Here is a 21,129-nt window from a genome sequence, read left to right on the forward strand (position 1 = left end):
TTTCCTTTATTTTATCGTAAATACAGAACAAATTGTCAAAGAAATGAGGACTAGAATCCAGGGGGAATATGTGACACTTTGCTGTCTATTGAATATGAGAAGACTTACTGGTCAGATCTTACTGATGAGAAAGAAGTGCCAAGTGTCTGGGAGAAATTGCAAGAGAGGTAAAAAATAAGTCACCAAAAGCATTTGAAAGTTAAGTGACAAATTTATAGATTAATTCCACTGTATGATTTATCTATGCCATGCGGTGTAGTGTCATATCACAGAGCAATCCCCCATCCTCCACCTCCCACAGGACAACAGGACCACAGGATAAACCATTGATGCCCTTAGTTCATTAACACCAACTGCTGACTAAAAGACAATTTGCATATGTTTGCAATAATCAGGTGCAATTTGAGATACGTTTCTAATATGGTCAATAGATACTTCAAAAAAAGAAAGATTTAATTGTTTTAGAGAGAGAGAAAGAGCTTGCACATGGAGTGGAGGAGGGGCAGAGGGAAAGAGAGAATCATCAGCAAACTCCATGCTGAGTATGGAGCCAGACACAGGGCTCAATCTAATGACCCTGAGACCATGACCTAAGCTGAAACCAAGAGTTGGTCGCTTAACTGACTGCGCCACCTAGGCCCCCTGTGGCTAATAGTTACTTTTTAAAAAATATTTTTCTCATAGTTTTCATTTTCCAAATAGTCATCCGCCCTGTTTCATCACAGTTGCTGTTTCTTTCAATAATCAGCGTCACTTAGATCTGAACGCATCTCATACTTTCAGGTCTCTTGCTTAACACTGTTTTTCTTTGGAGTTAACTTGACATGAATTGGTTCATTCTATTATCCTAATTAATGGATGATCTTTTACTTTTACCCAGTTAGGTCACTAATATGTCCTGCCTGACCTTCCTCTAACTAATTTTAAACACAGCTGCCAGAATGGTTTTTTCAAATGTCAATGCAATGCCAACTAACCTCTGGTTGAAACCCTGAAGTGGGTATGCATTCCGAGAAGGGTGGGGCCTCACCCCACTTCCCACGTAGCAAGGTCAACACAACTCTTTATGATCTGGTCCTTTCTTGCTTTTCAGAACTCACAGGCCCAGGCTCCTACCCCATCCTGAGTCCCTGCCCCAGCCATAAGGAACTTCTTTTAATCTCCAACTTGGGGGATGCTCTGTCTTCCCTCTTTGCATTCTGTGGGTCTGTGCTTGGTATTCCTTCTCTGTGGAATGTTCTTCCTACCCCTACAACCACAACATCCATTGATTATGCCCACTTCTCTCCCCAACCTCAGCTTCATTAGTACTTTCTCTGGAAAGGCTTCTCCAACCTGGAAATCCCTGCTGGGTGACCCTTCTAGGCATTCCCAGACTTTCCCCATTAGCACTAAGCCCACTGTATGTTGATTGCCTAATTACTGGTTTAGATTCTCTGCTAATCTAAACAGCCTATTCCACCGGTGGGCAATATAATAACTTCCATGTATAATAACCTCCAATATAGTAACCTTCATATCCTTACCCTCAAAACCATGAGTATGTGATTAGTTTGGGGGTTGCAGATGGAATTAAGGTGGAGCATCAGTTAATTTGAAGGTAAAGAGATGATTCTGGGTTGTCAAGGTGGGTCCAGTGCAATCACAAGAGTCCTTAAAAGTAGAAGGGGAGGCAGAAGAAAGAGAGAGTCATGACTATGGAGTGATGACCAGGGACATGCACCATTGCTGGCTTTGAAGATGCAGCAAGGGAGCCATGAGCCAAGGAATGTGGGCAGCCTCTAGAACCTGGAAAGGCACGGAAAAGGATTCCCCTGGAGCTGCCAAAAAAGAATGTACCCTTGCATATACCTTCATTTCAGTCCAGTGAGGCCCATTTTGAACCTCTAACCAATAGAACTGAAGATAATAAATGTGTGTTGTTTTGAGTCACTGAGTATATGGTTATTTTTTACAGCAGCAATAGAAACAATAACACAGGAAAGAAATGCTCTCTCTCTTGCTCATCATTTCAGCCCAAGGTGTGCATTAATCTCTGAAATGTGGTCAGTGGCTCAACAGCTACTCATTGGATGGGAGAATAGAATGGAAGGGCCAGGAAGGACTCTTAGGTGACACTCTGTAACAGTCAGTGTGATTCAGAGTGATGCTCACAGCCTTCCTCCCGAAATCCTGCCCATGAAGATGATTCTCCACCAGGTACTTATCTCCATGTTTGTTTTTTTGCTAGAGAGGAAGAACATTCTTCTCTCTGGAAGAGGTTAAGATGATACATACACTGACGGTAATGAGAGGGAAGAAAGAGGAGAAGCTGGGTCAAGGAGAGAAGAAAGAAAAGCTGGGTCTGGAGAAAAGCTGGGTCAGGAGAAAAGGGGAGAAACTGGGTCTGGAAAGACGAAAGGGGAGAAGCTAGGTCATGGGAGAAGGTAGGTCAAGGAGAGAAGAAAGGGGAGAAGCTGGCTCAGGAGAGAAGCTGGGTCAGAAGAGAAGAAAGGGGAGAAGCTGAGTTAGGAGAGAATCTGGGTGAGGAGAGAAGGGGAGAAAGTGGGTCAAGAATGTAGAAAGGAGAGGAGCTGGGTCAAGGGAGAAGCTGGGTCAGGAATAAAGAGGACAAACTGGGTCAGGAAAGAAGCTCTTATGAATTTAGGGCAACTGAGAGGCCTGAGTGTTGAGCATGAGGGCTTTTGATAGATATTTTTGACGATTATGAACTAGAGCTGTTTTAGTGTCTTTGTAAGACAAAAGTCTAAAATGTGATTGTTTTAAAATCAACTATGACTCTTAAATTGTGTGCCTTTAAAAATCTTTCTGCAAAGACTGGGTCATTTAGGCATTCTACAGTTGTTAGGGTTACACTACTTTTGACACAATAGCGCAATGACATAAACACACTGTTGAGTCCATTTTGGATATATGAAATTTAAGTATACTCTCTGTTGACGAAACGATATATATCTTTTTTTCTCAATCTATCGAGTTACTGGAAGCAAACCCATGAGTTCTTGGTTGATCTCATTCACTATAAGATACAGCGATATACTGGAATTTATCTGGCCCCCTTGGTATTCTTCCTAAGCAGGAGCCCCAGGGATATCAAAAAAGCACCTAAAATAATTTGGCTCAATTACTATTATACTCACAGTTACCTTACACTTTTGTTGGTTGCTTTTCTCTTACTGTAAAGTTTAAGTAAGAATAAGCTTTGCTTACTTAACATGACTTTTAATAAGAAAATATTTCATGCATTATCCATAAGGAATTTTCTTTAGAATCCAACTACCAAGAAGCTAAAAATGAAAGGAAACCCTTAAGAAAACAAAATTTCCCAAGATTTTGGAACTGTAGAAGAGTAAGGAAAATAAACTCTCATGGGTACTAAAGAGGAAACAGTTTTTTCCCTAAATTCCTAAGTTTTAGGACAAAAATAACAACTTTGAATTGCAAGCTTAGAGAAAATCAGTCATCTATTTTCTGTACATTTGCTAAATAGGACAAGAACATTGCAATAATATAGATGGCAAAGGTTGATTTTTTTTGAAGACAAAATTGACTGGCATCATTGTAGGAATGCTGACCAAATGATTCTGTTTCACATGGTAAAGCCAACAGGCACCAGATCAACTATATTCAGTCTACGTTGCTTCTCAACAGTGACACACACTGATAGGGAAATTTGAATGCATTCTGAAGTTTCTCTTCCAGCGAATAAACGTGCTGGGTTCATCCATTGATGCCTGAAACACATGGATTATAATACAAATTTTTAAACTTCACAAGCCTTGTCTTAGTAGCTTAATCCATTTTTTTTTTCCTCTTTCCAAGAGCTTAAACTACTGTACTAAGGAGTAGGTCACGAGCAACTTAGGTTTGTGTTACTCAACTTGTGGATGCTGACTTTCAAACTACATTTCCAGGGCACCTGGGTTGCTCAGATGGCTAAGTGTCTGTCTTTGGCTCAAGTCATGATCTCCGGGTCCTGGGATCGAGCCCCTCATTGGGCTCCCAACTCAAGAGGGAGCCTGCTTTTTCCTCTAACACTCCCCGTGCTTATGCTTTTGTTGTCTCTGTCTCTCTTTCTCTCAAATAAATAAATAAATCTTAAAACAAAACAAAACAAAACACTGCATTTCCTTGTAAAGATAAAGTACACACATATTCAAAATAAATTAAAACAGCAAAGAAAGAAAGCATTCTCAAAATTATAATTATAGTTTTTGTTAATGATTTGCTAATGTCTGACACTATCACTAGAATGTTCTACCCAAATGTGGATGGACATTGTATTCAATCAGCAATTGTGACAACAATTTCCTTAGTGTCCAATGCAGAGCTTGGCCTTTAATGGGCTCTCAGTAAATAATTCTTGGTTGCAACGTTAAAGGAAACCAGAACGGTCTGATACAAGTTTGAGTCTACAAAAGCAATATAAAGGGTATGGTAGGTCTAAGAAAATGAAATGAGTTGTAGTCGAAAATTTATGAGAATCCAGAATGAACACTAGGTTATGTGACTCCTGGTTTAGGGCTCTTATTTTCACCATCAATTTAAGCTGAAATTCTTTTCCTAATAATCCCCAAAGCAAAATTTTCTCATGAGAACCAGATTAAAGAGCTCTAGAGGCCTTTTTTTTTTCTCTCCCACTCCAAATTAAATGCATCCAAGCTACCTAGGACATTTTCAGGTATAACAGGTAAAGGATTAAGGATCGCCTCACTATTAGAAGATGAGGGATGGATATTATATGTGGCCTTGGTATCTCAAACAAGCAAATAAATGAATAAGGGTGGAACAGTGTAGGCCAGAACATCACTGATCTCCTTAATCACTTCTCTACCCTCATAAAAGAGTGAGTGCGAAGTGGAGAGAACAAACAAAATTACTGAACCTTGAAATTTCACACACCATCCATGCATATCCAATGATGGGGAAGCTTAGGCCACTTCTTATTAAATTCTGGAGCTTAGGGAATAAAGGGCTTCACAAAACACTCTTAATTTTGGCGTTTTATTCATACAACATCCATAGGTACCTCCAGTTATTAAATTTCCAGAGAGAAATTCAATCCAAGAAAAGAAATAAATTCTCTCCAATTAAATGAAAGGAAACTGAAGTCTAGAATTCTGTTCTCCTTGCCATCTCCTCTTACTGTGTCCTGGCCAGGGGTATCTCACAAAGATGCTCCATGTGATTTGGATGTCCTCCTGCAGCAACCACATCCTCAGCCTTCCTCGCAGGAAGTGGAGGGTGGGAAGCTCCATCAGCATCTACAAAATTGAATGAGTGCTAACATGAGCCCTTCACAGACCTCAATTGCCAATGAATTCACATGTCAATGGGATAAATTGAATACCTTGGCTCAAGCCCCACATCCACAAAATACAGACACCAAAATGCCATTCTCAACAAGTATGCCTCAACAGGCACAATCAGATATGATGTGTTTTTTTTTTTTTTTTTTAAGATTTTATTTATTTGACAGACGGAGATTACAAACAGGCAGAGAAGCAGGCAGAGAGAGAGGGAAGCAAGCTCCTTGTTGAGCAGAGAGCCCGATGCGGGGCTCGATCCCAGGACCCCAGAACCATGACCCAAGCCGAAAGCAGAGGCTTCAACCTGCTGAGCCACCCAGGTGTCCAAGATATGTTTTTGGAAGTAAATAAACATTTCAGTGCAGTTTCACATTGCTGTTGATGTAATTAGTCAAAGCCTTAACAGTGAAAGCTTAAAGAGCAAAGAGGCAATCTCCCTGATTTTAGATTTACAGGTGCCAGCTAATTTCCAAACTGGAACTCTATTGTTGTGAGAAATTTTCTTTCATGCCCTATGCATCCTAAATTCCCAGGAAAACATTCATCTTGCAAATTGACTCTGTTCTCAAGTGGGGGTATTTTCAACACTCTCATCTCGCAAAATTTAGGATTTTGGTATGGTGGAATCCTACGGGATCTCCAGTCCATCAACAGTGTTGCTTTATCTTGGCACCCTGAAGGGGGATGAAGTAAGGACTCTATCTCAACACACAGATTTTACTTCCTCTTAGGAGCACTCCTAACAGAGAAATTTCCAAGCAAATATTACCCTCCTTCTCCACGGACCCAGTGTCTTGTGATCCTCTTTCTCCTTCATCTCCAGAAAGATCATAAGACATTATGAACTATTAAACACTCTTTCTATCTTGGAATTATAGAGATCTGTCTTAAATGCAGTTTTCCCCTGATTTCTGAAGAATTATGTAAAGCAGTTCCCTGAACCAAACCTTATTTTGCTGTTTCCAAAACCTGTGCTGCCAGAGGGTCTAGCAAAATGCAATCTGTTCTCTCCAAGATGCGTTTCAAAACATTGCCATACTCTGCTTTTTTATTGTCCAGGCTCGGACTAACTTATGTTATGAAAATGGTAGTGAGATCGTTCCTTCTTGTCACTATTTTTCCTTGCAGCAGAGGACATGACTCTGATTGTTCTCCAACTCTTTTCCAGGTAAGCTCAGCTGAATTTGTAAAAATGTACCTACTTCCAAGTTTGTCCTAAACTCAATCTTCCATGTGTAAGACCAGAACCAGCCAACCAATTTTCATTCCTTCTTTCTTATCTGCCTTCTTGCCTTTTGGCTTTCCCACCTTCTCTCCATTTCCCTTTCCTTTGTGGTCTGTAATTAGTATTCCTAACATATCTACAAGAGCAGATTCTACCTTGTGGGAAGCCCCATGGTAAAATTTATGACACAGATGAGTTTGGGTCAAGAGTAACTCTGTGAAACAAAGCCTGCTCATCTTGCAGTTGCTAAAAGCAGTAATTCTCCTATGTATTATTACATTTGCAGTCTAACAATTCATCTAGGACCATACTTAAATCTGTTCTTCCTGAAAGGCTCCTTCTTCTGGCTAGCACCATTTGTCCTGAGTCTTCCCTTGAAGTCCTAATTCCATTCACTGAAGAGTAAACTTTGCTTAGATTCCAATACCAGGGAACATACCTGCCTCATTCACTGCTTTATAAACTGTGCCTATGACATGTCCATAGTAAGTTCAGTAAATATTATCTGAAAAAGTAAGTGACTAATAATGGCATCTTGAAATTCACCTTGGAGGGGCTGAAATATTCTATGCTTGTCTTTACAGCCAGTCTTTTAGTTTCTGCCCAGATCATGTACAACCTTGAAGTGTAACTGTCTTTATTTTTAAGCCCCCCCCCCAAATTGAGTCCCTATATCTGGTTTTAAAAAATTATCTCATGGTGATTTAGCCCAGGGTCAGGCTCAGTGGGGAGTTTGCCTCTCTCTTTCTCCCTCTCCCTGCTCACACTCTTGTCCTAAAATAAATAATATAAAATTTCTTAAAGAAAAAAAGGAAATGATCTAAATGATCTTATAGTGATTTCTGTCTCTAGGTTCCCACTTGTGAAGTTATTCCTGAAGTTATTCTGTCTGAAACTTCCCCTTCATTGACAATTCAACATCTCTGCACTACAATCATCTTCCCTGATCTACAATCAGCAAAGAAAAGGAACCCAGGCAGAAGAGTAAAGTGAACAGAAAAGAAGGACCAGATGGTGTGTATTTAGGGGGATTCATATAAGGTGGGTCATTAATATCAAAGGTTGCAGAGACGTAGATGAAGATTAAGTCCTGGAAACCTGATTCTAGATAGGAGCCGCAAGAGGGAGGTTTTAGATCCACGATGGGGGGTAGGAACCAGCTGTGGGGATTCAGGGACTGACTACGTGTGAACAGTGAATGCAGTTCTTCCTTCAGCAGCCATTATGGGGAAAGGAGAAGCCAGTGAGAGAGAAGAGTAGAGAACACTAGATATTGACAGAGGATTTTGAGTATAACTTTAGAAAGAAACTGAATCTAAAGAAAGGAAGAGTCGTTTTTCTCTTCAATAGCTTCCATTTGTGCTACTCTTCCCACTCCTTAATTTAGTTTCATAATTGCATTTCTTTCCCGGACTAAGCAGTTGGGACTGGGCACAAAATGACAGCTCTCACACTGACCCTTCCCTGGAGATGTCCTTCACATGATCAGCTTGACCCATTGAAGACAGTCAACTGGAGTGTGATGAGGAACGGCTGCCTTATGTTAGAAACACAATGCTTTGAGAACACAGAACAAATTAATTGCTTCTTTGCTTCAGGGAGAAAGGAGTTAGTAATTTTATATTGGCTTATGAGTTATTATTTTTTGTGTTGGAGTTTTATGCTAAAAAACTTAATATCTTCTTTTTTATTATACAAATCACTGTTAATTGTTTATTTGCACACTTAACTTTGCTTTTTCTTTTCTTTTTTTAAAAGATTTTATTTACTTATTTATTTGAGAGAGAAAAACAGAAAACATGAGAGAGAGTAAGCACGAGTTGGGGGAAGGGCAGAGGGAGAGGGAGAAACAGATTCCCCACTGAGCTGGGAGCTGAACATGGGGCTTGATCCCAGGAACCCAAGATCATGACTTGAGCCACCCAGACGCCCCTAGATTTTCTTTCTTGCAATCCTGTCAGCATGGCCCAAGACTTTACTTACAGTGAATTCCAAGCTCAAATATTGCGAAATATCATTTCCACAGCCTTTTCTTGGGCCAGTAGATTTTGTGTTAGATTTCTTATGCTTATGTTTCTTAAATTATTTAATATTTATCATTATCTTATGTAGAAGTTTTTTTCATTAGTCAATTCCTTTCCTGAATTTTCTTTTGTCCAGAATTCTACTTGTCCCTGTTAAATTTTTATGCTCCACCCTATTTTCTTTTTATTTTTAAGTATCTTTTTTTTCTCTTTGGCTTTTTAAAAACACTGCCACGTAATAAAACAAATATTGAGGTGGAATTTGAAAGGTTTCTTCTTTCACAAAAATATTTTCCAAATGTTTCCCTGTCATTGAAGATTGACCTTTGTCAAAGGGAAGAAAAAAATGAACAGTTTCTGGTTATTAAAAACAGTTCCATACAAAATTATAAATCATTGAGACTTAATTTAGACATTGTCTTCATTCATTAAACAAATATTATTGAGAGCCTTCTATGTTCAAGAATAAGGTATTTTCAGCTCCAGTTCTTAGAGTCACCATCACCTTCCATGGCTGCATACTCTGCCCTCTTCAAACAATCCTCATTCTCATATTTTCACCCCTTCTCCCTATCAAAAGCCGCTGAGGGAACAGAATCTAAAACTTACTCATACGAAGACATGAATGAGTGACAGCAACTTGAATTTATAATCCATCTCACTTTTAATTGCAAAGCAAATAAATTAAAACAAAACAAAACAAAACAAAGCCAAGACAGTATTATTTCAGAGAAATAATCAGAAGAAGGCTTTCTGTGGAAGAGAACCTGTCATCTTAACACAGGGAAATGATGCTGTGCCAGTAGCATCAGCTTTTTCCACTTGTTTTGACTTCTCAGTAAATAACTTCCAATGTGCCTAAATGATAGAGGAAATTTGCCTTACTTGACATGTATAAATTGTTATATGGTTCAAACATTATTAGAGGACCTCTACTGCATGCTTCTTACAAGATATGTAAATGATAACGTGCAAAATTTTGAAGAGATAAATGAAAAGATCAAGATGACACACCAGGGTGTAAGGAGAGAAGGCAGGTTATGTTGGGTGTACCAAATTTGCTTACATATTTCACCTCTCTCATCTCTTCCCTGAATGCTGTCACTTGTTTCATTTCTTGTCTATCTCCTTCATATTTGTTTAGGCAATAACCTTGTGTAGAAATCTTACCTGTCTGTCTCCAATAGGCTATTAAATGATTATCCTCTCTGCTCTTACTTTGGTCTCTCAAAGCACAGGTCTCTTTGTGCGTATCCTTATTTTAGTATCAATCATTCTATGTACTATTTTTTTTTTTAAGATTTTATTTATTTATTTGACAGAGAGAGATCACAGTAGACAGAGAGGCAGGCAGAGAGAGAGAGAGAGGGAAGCAGGCTCCCTGCTGAGCAGAGAGCCCGATGCGGGACTCGATCCCAGGACCCTGAGATCATGACCTGAGCCGAAGGCAGCGGCTTAACCACTGAGCCACCCAGGCGCCCCATTCTATGTACTATTAACAATATCCTTGTTTACCCCTTTTCCTTCATTCTTTGATTGTAAACATTGCTCATTCCTTTCTGAACAGTTCAGACCTTAAAAAAAAAAAAAAAGTTCCTTGAAATCTAGTGGCTGAAAAAAGTATATATTGAATAAATACTAGGATTAAATTAGGAGAGACTTCAAGAATTGCCATTAAGGTGCCCTCTATATCAAATTTATTTAATCAATTATTGTGATAGCACCTACTTTCAAAAGTTTATGATTAATTCTACAAATTGCAGTGACTTTTCAAAAGATGGAGGTGTTCCTCCAAAACCACATTCTTATGAGTGTTTTTAAAAAGAGAAGAAGCTCACAGTAAAAGAAAGCTTCTTGCAAAACTTTTGGATGATCCATAAACTCTATATCAAATGCCTCTTAGCATACAATTAATTTGGTAGTGTATTATAAGTGTCAAGGAGCAATGTTTAATTTAAACAAATTATTTTGTCACTGGGAAAGTTCCTGAAAATTCTGGCAAGTGATAAATTTATAAAATAAAATATTGCACATTTTTAGTTGTACTGACCAGGCAAATGGCTATGCAAACTTGGAAGGAAGGTATACCTAATGCATCCCCTTGAATTCTGTGATATAGATGATAAAATTTTTTGACAGTTTAAAAAGAACATGCCTTCTGTGACCATGAAATGTGTTACAAGTGGGTCAACAATCACCTTATTTTCTAGGGTAAAATCAAACTGTCTTGCCTTTCAATTTATAACACACAATTTTAGAAACTATAAACTTGTGAAGACTTCAATATGAGTTTTATAGTCTCATCTTAAAAGAGCTATAGTCTCTAAGAAATCTGTCATACCTTATGTACACTCTCCAGATATGCTCATACTTCTTCACTCAGCCCATGACATCTACTCAGTATTTTTACTTACATCAATTTGTAAACAATGTTCATCTTATTAAATTTTTCTAATTCTTCACGTATAATCACTTGCTTCTTTTTCTACATTCATTTTGAATGTACTTAATTTATATTGCTTTTTTTAATAGAATGTGTTATTTGATTTTTTGAGGACATATACCTTAGGCAAAGATTCTTACATATAAAGATTTTGCATAAGTATCTTTTACAGAGTAGATTAGTAACAAGTATAGCTGAACAAGTGAAAGTTAAAAAAAAAAAACAAAGTAAATGTCTTAATTTCTTTTTTCTCAGGAGGTATAAGATTGAGAAGTTAAAGTGTTTGGTTAAAAATCTTTTTCTTCTTCTTCTTCCCCTTCTTCTTCTTCCTCCTCCTCCTCTTCTTCCTTTTCTTCTTCTTTTTCTTTCTCTTCCTCTTCTTCATCATCATTGTTGTCATCCTCAGAAAAATAGAATCAGCAAGATCCTGCCTTTGGACTCAAACTGAAACACTGACTTTTCCTGGGTCTTAGTTTTTCCTGTCCTCAGGCCTGTAGACTCAGACTAGAATAATACCATCAAGATCCCTGGGCCTCCTGCTTGCTGACTCACCCTGCAGATATTCAAACTTATTGACCTCCATAATCACAAGAGCCAATTCTTAGTATTCAATATTTATATAAGATGGTGTAGTTCCAGTTTGAATCCAAAATCCTGAGAACCAGAACTAATGATGCAGTCCTCAGATGAAAGCCAACAGGTCTGAAACTCAGGAAGAGCCCATGTTTCTGTTTAAGTCCAAAGGCATAAAAACACCAATATCCTAGTTTGAAAGCAGGCAGGAGGAATTGAGTTTTACTTGGAGGATGGTTGAACTTTTTGTCCTACTCAGGCCTTCAACTGATAGGATGAGGCCCACCCACATCAGGAAGAGCAATCTGCTTTACTCAATCTATTGGTTTAAATGCTATCTCATCCAAAAACACACTCAAAGAAACAATCAGAAAAATATTTGCCTAATATTGAGCACCCCATGTCCTAATCAAGTTGACATAAAATCAACCATTACAATCCCCATCATTACTTAATCATCAGTAGAAGATATCATTTATTAAATTTCTGTAGAATACATTGTTGCATTTATCATTACCAGGGAAACCATAGGTTCTCCAGTAAATCATAACCTAAAATGGAATCAGCAAACTGTTTTGAAGAAAAAAAAATATATATTTATGTGACATGGTGAGAAAAGACATTCACGAACTAAATAAAAAAGTTGGCTAGATATTGAATAAAACACTGTTTGAAAGAAACGAATTCAAAATTAAATCTGAAGTCTGTTGAATATTAATCACTTTCCCAAATCTTTATGTCAGAAAATTCTTCCTCTATATTAGTTATGGTTATTTTTTTGTCTATAGGTATGTGATATCAAACTTCACAAAATTCCAAGGCCAGAAATACAATACTATAAAAAATAATAGTGTTTTAGCTAGAGCTGTGTCTTGAGACCACATTTTGAGTTAGTGCAAAGAAAAGATGTTAAACCAGGAAATACAGTTTCTACTAATGGTCATATCTGTTCCCCACTCCCTTTTGTTTGTATCTTATAGCAGAGGAGAAACAATAAAGAAGAAATTTTTAAAAATGAAAGCTCACTTGATAAAAGTACAGTGAATTTTACTGTAGAAAGTAGAACACAGACATAGAATTCCAGAAATGTAAATGATCTACTTAAATCTAGGGTTTGTGAGTGACTAACTAATATATAGTTATTATGTTGTTTTATCTGATTCAAAATATTGAAGAGCAACTACTGAGACAAAAGAAGATTCAAAGGCAGGCTTTGATATCTAATAGTTGTGAAATCTTAAGAGACCATTTTAAGCCCAGAGCTTTGGTTTTTCCCACTGTAAAATGGGGATGATGACACAAAGCTTTCATAAGTGTTGGAAAGGCAAACATTTCGTCTTTCCCAATGTGCAACTAACAGGGGTTCAGTCATCAACAGTTGTTACTCTGTAAGACTATATGCTCACTGAGTGCAGAGGTCATTTCAATATTATCATTTGTCCCAGGCATACTATATGCCTATGGTAAACATTTATTATTCAAATTAATGAATAATGTTCCAGACTTGTACAAGATAAAGATAAAGAGGGAAGAACTCTTCATGAGTAACTTATAAAATAATGACCTTTTAATACAATAGTCTTTTTTAAAAAATTTTTACTTATTTATTTCAGAGAGAGAGAGAGAGAGAGAGAACAAGTGAGAACAAGCCAGGGGGACAGGCACAGGGAGAGGGAGAAGCAGACTCCCCACTGAAAAGGGAGCCCAACACAGGGTTCAATCCCAGGACCCTGAGACTACCATGACCTGAGCCAAAGGCAGGTGCTTAACTTAATGAGCCACTCATTGTCCCAATACAGTAGTCTCATACAAGATCATGCAAAGAATGGTTAGATCAGGGAAGTATGAACAAAATAGGCTGGGTTGCACTTATCTCTGAGCATAGACCGATTCCGCACAATAATAATGTCTTTCACATTTTATTTATTTTGTGAAAGTTTATTGAACACCTGCAATGTGGTGGTAAAATATACTTTGGTGGACATATTTTAACCTCACAAATGTGTCACTATTTGTGTGTCTTGCTGGAAATCTAATGAATGGACAAAAGTCAGGTTGACTATTTATATAAGGCAGTGTCAGCAGATCTGGAGGAAATGAATGTATTTTTTTCTGCCCTGGAAATATCTTCAAAACAAGATGCTGATTTGTTTTCCTGGGATAATTTCACTCACTGTACTCAGTCTTAACTAGATAAGTCTGATCTCCTGTTGCCTCACTTACCTGACAAATTGAAATTAAAGATCCATTTTATAACCCACCCTTTCCACAAGGACTGCCACCATCATGTGATTCCATTTTCGCAATGAAAGCACAAGAGCTATGTGTAATTCTACCAGGAAACAGAGAGTCATGGCTAACCACACTCTTCTCTGGGGAGTCTGCTCCACTTCTGGTAAACGCTGTTCCACTACCACTCTGGTGCAGCTGAGGGCCACCATTTAACACTGTTCATTGTAACTGGGCACACATTGAAATCCTGCAGTAATTAGATCAAGGCAACTCCAGACTAGACTTGCCTTGGGCTCCATAAGTCAATGGGAAATCTGCCAGAGCCTCTGGCTGGCACAGTGTAAAATAGGGTCATAAAGCTTCCCAGACCAATGTCTTTCAAAGGAGGCAATTTTTTTCTTTACAGTTTTATAGGCCTCTTGGGTGTCTTGGTAGGGCATAATTCTCTGACTACTTATAATGGAAATATTTCATGCTGGATAAAGAGAGTGAATTTAATTGGGGAGAAAACATTACACAGGTGGCTTCCCTGCATACGTCCCAGGAGACGGTAACAAGTGGATTTAATACTCACTACCTCACTGGTACTTTAACAATGCAATAAGGTAAAATGATTCAGACTCTGAAATAGGCCACAAGTTAAGCTTTTTCCATATGACCCAGGAATGAGGCAAATATGTTTGTCTAATGAGGGCGACATGTGTTTTAGAAACAGCCTGTCAGAGAATGAGAAGGGAGAAAGTTTGGAAGAGAAATTTTTTGTGGGGGCAGACTGTAGAAGCCAGTTGAGGGTTAGGAATACAAGGGAGAAGAAGAAGAGCAGGACCAAGAAGGCAGCAGAGGAGGCTCGTGAACTTTTCCTCACATGGGTGCACCAAATGTGCTGTTACAGGTAGAAAAATATCCCTCTGGGAGAAATGCAGACTAGTTGAATGACTTCTATATATCAGGTAAATGAGAAAACACCCACGTTGAAATGGGTAGGAAAAGCTAAGCACACTTAAACCATAAACCCCACCACAGCACACCGACTTATAGCTGTGAAAGAAACTCCAACCTCCAGCTTCCCCATAAGGAGTTTTACTCCTGCACATCCAGTGCCCAAACTTTAAAGGCTTCCACCCAGGGGACAGACGTCCAAAATACCTAGCTCAGAGAGTAAACGGAGCTTGTGCCCAAGAGGCCACTGGACTCTCACAAAGAAGCTGTTCTTTATGGGCACATGTGTGAGCATTCATCATGGCATCTCCCCAGGGCTCAGCATGGAGGAAGCAGGCAAAAATGTGAAATGCCCATCTCCCAGTCTTTCTCTGCAAGGAGTTTGACTGGATACTTAACATGCTACTGCCTGAGGGTTTGGCTTCTAACGAGCATGTATCTAGGGGCTAGCTGTGATCTTCCTCAGAGCCTAGGAGAGCTGGTGGACATTCCCCCTTCTCCCTCTGACTCACTCAAATGATGAAAACAAGCTGCCAGCACCTCTTCAGAGGAACATGTACATGCATTTGGCACCCCAGCTTTTGTGGTCCCACCTGAATGACAGGTACCAGACTGCCAGACTGTGATAGCCAATCGGTCTTGCACACAGAACTGTAGCAAACAAAAAAGCAGTTTTAAATGGACAAACAGATGGGCACTCATGATGGCTATCCTCCTCCTCCATACTCCTCCCCCCACCAGCTCATTGTTGAGGCAAAAAACATCCATCTCCCAGTCTTCACAGGAGGGGATTTGACTGCATACTTTATGAGTTCCTGCCTGAGGGTTCAGCTTGTAATTAGCACACATAAATACTGACTGTGACCTTCTCCAGACCCAAAAGATAAAGTAGGCATTCCCCGACCTTCTCCCTCTGGCTTGTTCCAACAATAAAAACAAGTTGCCAACATATCCTTAGAAGGAGTTTATAGACACATTTAGTACCCCAACTTTTACAGCTGCCACCCAGGGGATCACCCTTCCCCCTTAATCACCTCATTCTGATAGCCAATGAGGCTTGCATTCATTCATGGGAAAATAGCAACAAATAAGTGGTTTTTTAAATGGGTATAGGAGAGCCTCCCCATTGCTCTCCTCCTGGACTCAGTGCAGAGGAAGTAGGTAAAATCACTCCTCTTCTAGTTTCTCCCTGGAAGGGACTTAACAACATACTTTCCCAGCCGTTACCTAAACATCTGGTTTCTAATCAGTCTGCATCTAGGTGTGGACTGCAATCTTCCCTTTGGGAGGTAGATCGGTCTGGGACAGCTTTCAGTTACTGGGAGCCACTAAGAACAAATATGGTGGCATAGACAATTACATATATTTGAGAGACAACCAGGAGTTTGGGCCATGCTGATTGAGGAGGTTCATTTCCTGTACAGGACCAGTACGTAAACATGGGGAGCGGTTGTTGTTTTATCTAATGTGCAGAAATCAATACAGAGAGTCAAGAAAAATGAAGAAACAAGGGACGAATCAAAAGACCAAGATAAATCTCTGAAAACTATTCTTAATGAAATGGAGATAAGTGATTTAGCAAAAAAAAGTTCAAAATAATAGTCATAGAAATGCTTACCAAGGTCAAAAGAACACTGTATGATAAAATGAAAATTTCATCAAAGATAAAATATCAAAAATACCAAAGAAATCATAGAGCTAAAGAATACAATAATGGAACTGAAAAATTCAGTTGAGGGAGTCAAAAGCAGACTGGATCAAGTGATTAGAGCCTCAGCAAACTAAAAAAGGGGCAGTGAAACTCATTAGAGGAGCAAAAAAGAAAAAAAGAATAAAAAACAGTAAAGATAGCTTAGCAAACTTAGGATCATCATTAAGTTGATTTATATGTGTATTGAAGGAGTTTCAGCAAGGAGACAGAGAAAGAGGGAAAAACCTCATACAAAAAAATAATGACTGAAAACTTTCCTAACCTGAGGAAAGAAACAGACATCCAGAACTAAAAAGCACAGAAAGTACAAAATAAAATGACTAAGTAAATCTACACAGAGATATATGAAAATTAATTGTAAAAGGAGAGAATCTTGAAAACAGTAAGACAAAAGCTACTTAAGTACAAGGAAATTCCCATAAGATTATAAGCAGACTTTTCAGCAAACATTTTGCAAGCTAGAGGGGACTATCATGATATATTCACAATGTTGGGAGAAAAGACTCTACCAATCAAGAATATTTTACCCAGCAAAGTGGTGATTCAGAATTTAAGGAGAGATGGTGAGTTTCCTAGATGAACAAAAGCCAAAGGAGTTCATCACCACTAGCCAAAGGAGTTCATCACCACCACCATCTTACAAGAAATTTTAAAGAGAATTCTTTAAGCCTAAACAAAAGGATGCTGATTAGTAACATGACAACATATGTAAGTATAAAACTCTCTGGTAAAGGTAAAAATATAGTTAAATTCAGAATATTCTGATATTGTAATGATGATAGGTAAATCACTTACAATTCTAGTATAAAGGTTAAAAAACAAAATGTCTAAAAATTAACTATAACTAAAATAATTTGTTAATGCATACACAGCATAAAAAGCCATTACTATTAAATTGGGGGGTATATTAATGTAGAACTTTTGTATTTATTTAAAGTTAAGTTGTTAACAGCTTAAAATAGACTATTACAACTATAAGATGCTTATGTACGTTTCATAGTAACTACAAAGCATAAACTTTTCCTTTTTATCGTAGAGGCACAAAAGATAAAAAGAAAGCATACTGCTACAAAAAATTATCAGATCACTGAAGAGAGTAAAAAAGGAATAAAGGAAAAAAGACACTATAAGAACCAGTAAATAATTAACAAAATGGCAATAGTTAAGTCCATACCTGTCAATAATTATTTGAAATGCAAATAGACCAAATTCTTTAATCAAAAGAATTTCAGGGCGCCTGGGTGGCTCAGTGGGTTAAGCCCCTGACTTCGGCTCAGGTCATGATCTCAGGGGTCCTGGGATCAAGTCCCTCGTCAGGCTCTTTGCTCGGTGAGGAGCCTGCTTCCCTCTCTCTCTCTCTCTCTGCCTACTTGTGATCTCTCTGTGTCAAATAAATAAATAAATAAAATCTTAAAAAAAAAAAAGAATTTCAGTGGCTAGGTGAATAAAAAAATAGGACACAAATACATTTACCTCTAAGAGTCTCATTGCAGCTTTAAGGACACACATAGATAGTGAAATGATAGAAAAAAAGTGTCCCAAGCAAATGGAAACCGACAAAAAATATGGATAGCTATACTTATATCTGAGAAAATAAAACTGAAACCAAAAACGGTAACAGAGACAAAGAAGGGCAGTATGTAATCATAAAGGGGTCAATGCATAGAGAATATAACTGTTGTAAATATTTTGGTGTCCAGCATTGGAACACTAAATATATGACACAAATATTACAGTCCTGAAGGGAGAAATAGATAATAATGTAAATATAGTAAGGGGTTTGATATCTCACTTTCAAAAATGAATAGATCATCCAGATAGAAACTCAAAAAGAAAATAATGGACTTAAGCTACACTTTAAGTGAGCTAAACCTCAGGGACATATATAGAATATTTTATCCAACAGTGACAGAATACATGCTTTTTTCTAGCACACTTGGTACATTCTCCAGGAGAGATTATGTTTATTGTGATGCCACAATAAAATATTAACAAATTGAAGAAGACAAATTATATCAAACATCTCTTCTGACCACATTGGTATCAAACTAGAGATCAATTATAAAAAAACACTAGAAACATCACAAGTATGTGCAGAGTAGACAACATGCTCCCAAACAACAAATGGGTTAAAGATGAAATAAAAAGGGATGGAAAGAAAAATTATGAGATAAATGAAAATGGAAATACAATAACCCAAAACTTATGGGATGTGACAAAAGCAGTTCTAAGAGGGAATTTCATAACCATAAATGTCTACATTAAGAAAAATGAAAGCTCTCAAACAACCAAACTTAATATCTAAAGGAAGTAGAAAAAAAGCAGAGCAAATGAAGTCCAAAGTTATTAGAAGGAAGGAAATAAATCAGAGTGGAAATAAATAATATAGAAATTTAGAAGTTAGTAGAAAAGATAAATAAAGCTAAGAGCTGGTTTTTTGAAGACATAAACAAAATTAACAAATCTTTAGCTAGACTGAGAAGAGAGAAGGCTCAGGTAAATAAAATAAAAAATGAAAGAAGAACCATGGTAATTGATGCCACAGAAAGACTAAGAATGATAAGAAACTACTGTGAACAATTATATACCAACCAATTAGATAACCTAGAGAAATGGGTGAGTTTCTAGACCCAGACAACCTGTCAAGACTGAATCACAAAGAAAGAGAAAACCTTATTAGGTCAATTACTTATAGAGATGAATTAGTAATCAAAACCTCCCAACAAACAGAAGTCCAGGACCAGATGGCTTTGTTAGTGGATTCTGCCAAAACTTTAAAGGACAATAAAAACCAATTCTTTTCCAACTCTTCCAAAAAATTGAAGAAGAGAGGCACTTCCAAGCCCATTTCGCAATGCCATCATTACCCTATCAAAGCCAGATAAGGACACTAAAATGAAAAAATTACAGCCCAATACCCTTGATGAACATGTATACCAAAACCCTCAATAAATATTGGCTAACCAAATTCAAAAGTACGTAAAAAGAATCATATATCTTAATCAAATGAGATTTATTTTAGGGATCCAAGGGTAGTTGAGCATCTGCGACTCAATCAATGGGATACACCACATTAACCAAATGAATGATAGAAATCACATCACTATTGCAATAGATGCAGAAGAAGCATTTGACAATATTCAACTTCTTTTCATGATAAAAACTCTCAAAAAATTGAGCATATTAGAAATGCTTCCTGACCACAGTGGTATCAAATTAGAAATCAATTATAGGAAGGGAACTGGAAAAATCACAAATATGTGGAGATTAAGCAACATGATCCCAAATAGCAAATGGATCAAAGAAACATAAAAAGGCCATATATGACAAACCTATTGCTAATGTCGTACTCCATGATAAAATACTAAAAGCATTTCTCTAAGAACAGAAACAAGAAAAAGAGGTCCACTCTCACCACTTTTATTCAATATAGTACTGGAAGTTCTCACCAGAGCAATTAGTGGGGAAAAAAAGAAATAAAAAGGATCCAAATCCGAAAAGAGAAAAAAATTGTCTCTGTTGCAGATAACATATTATATGGAAAAAAACTTCTAAAGACTCCACCCCAAAACTGTTAAAACTAAAAAATTCAGTAAAGTTGTGGACGCAAAATCAATATGCAAAAAAAACCAGTTCCATTTTATATACTAAAAATTAACTGTCCAAAGGAGATATTAAGAAAAAATATCTCATTTTCAATAGCATGAAAAATAATAAAATACTTGAATAAATTTCACCAAGGTGGTGAAAGATCTGTACTCTGAAAACTACAGAACATCAATGAAAGAAACAAATGGAAAGATATTCCATTTTCATGGATTAGAAGAATTAATATTCTTGACATGTTCATGCTACCCAAAATAATCCACAGATTCAATGTAATTTATCAAAATTCCAGTGTTATTTTTCACAGAAAAAAAATCCTAAAATTCATACATAATCACAAAAGACTCCAAATAGCTAAAGCAATTTTGAGAAAGAAGAACAAAGCTGGAGGCATCATACTTCCTGATTTCAAACTATATTACAAAGTATGATAATTAACACAATATGGTACTAGCATAAACAGAGACACATAGATCAATAGAACAGAATAGAGAGCCCAGAAATAAATCCTTGCATATCTATTCAATTAATTTTCAGCAACAGTGCCAAGAATGCACTGTGAACAAAAGATAGTCTCTTCAATAAATGTTGTCAGGAAAACAGGGTATTTACATGCAAAAGAATGAAACTGAACTCCTATTTTATAGCACTGACAAAAATTAACTGAATTAAAGACTTAAGCATAAGACCCGATATCATGAGACTCCAGCAGAAAACAGGGAAGATGTTCCTTGACTTTAGTTGTGACAATGTTTTTTTTTGTTTGTTTGTTTTGTTTTTTTAGATTTGACACCAAAAGCAAAGGCAAAAAAAGAAACAAACAAGAAAACAAGGGGACTACATCAAACTAAAAAGCTCCCATACAGCAAAGAAAACCTTCAAAAAATAAAAAGGCAACCTATAGGTTAGGACAAAATACTTGCAAACCACATATCCAACAGAGAGTTAATATTCAAAATGTGCAAGGAATTCATATAGTTCAGTAGTAAGGTAACCAAATAACCCAATTTTTAAAAAATGGGCAAAAGAACTGAATAGACATTTTTTCAGAAGAAGACTACAAATGG

The 21,129-nt window shown here is 37.4% G+C and overlaps 1 long non-coding RNA gene across 2 annotated transcripts in view; it reads left to right on the forward strand.

Annotated features, from left to right (window-relative positions):
* LOC309858883 overlaps positions 1–21,129 on the forward strand; it is a 43,525-nt gene that overhangs the window by 11,658 nt on the left and 10,738 nt on the right. The window contains exon 6 of one of the 2 annotated variants that reach the window (XR_014308413.1): positions 7,387–7,575. This is a non-coding gene — a long non-coding RNA (uncharacterized lncRNA). The remainder of the gene's footprint in view (positions 1–7,386; positions 7,576–21,129) is intronic. The other variant, XR_014308414.1, reaches the window with a different exon arrangement.

Source organism: Mustela nivalis (genome assembly GCF_964662115.1).
Source record: "Mustela nivalis genome assembly, chromosome: 2".
NCBI lineage: Eukaryota > Metazoa > Chordata > Mammalia > Carnivora > Mustelidae > Mustela > Mustela nivalis.